This window comes from Oncorhynchus mykiss, chromosome 4 (assembly GCF_057628025.1).
Source record: "Oncorhynchus mykiss isolate SJ-2025 chromosome 4, ASM5762802v1, whole genome shotgun sequence".
Lineage (NCBI taxonomy): Eukaryota > Metazoa > Chordata > Actinopteri > Salmoniformes > Salmonidae > Oncorhynchus > Oncorhynchus mykiss.
In genome coordinates, this window is record NC_143025.1 from 72,302,777 (window position 1) to 72,303,462 (window position 686).

Here is a 686-nt window from a genome sequence, read left to right on the forward strand (position 1 = left end):
GTTAAGAATATGATGACACATTTCTATCATGTGCAATACACATTTTAAATTCCGACTGAGAAGTGGGTAAAATATGTATTAATGATTTGATTCTAATCTGGATAGAACAAATTATATTCGTCTTCATTGGTTATGAATAATAATGATAGGCTAATAAAAATAATTTCATTCAGTTTTTTTTCTTCAGAATTCTCATGACATATCCTGATGATGGTAGAGTTCTAAACAACCTTACATCAATCGTATCAGAGTCACAAATCAACAATGATCTATTTCATGCGCTGAGATATTAGCAGGATTTAAATGACCGTCATGGTCATCATGTGGCAGGAGGTTCATAGGGAAGACCGGGATGGTTCTAACACTTTTCACCTTTTCGTCAGTTTCTCAGAGATCGTTTATGATAGTGTTTTCAAAACTTGATACAAACAACCTACATCTGTCCTTTATAACGTGGTTATTATATATGTAAATCAAACTGCAAATGCATGGTGTTGTCTTAAATACAAGGAGTGAATTGTTACAATTTACCCGATGATCTTGTAACATAAAAAAAGGGCATAAATTATGACATGCAACTAATTATTGAATGCCTTTATTTAGACCATGAGAGCATCATTGCCATGTTTTACATTTTGTTTGGCAGAAATAATAATACATGTTTATTATTTTACCCTCTACTAAAT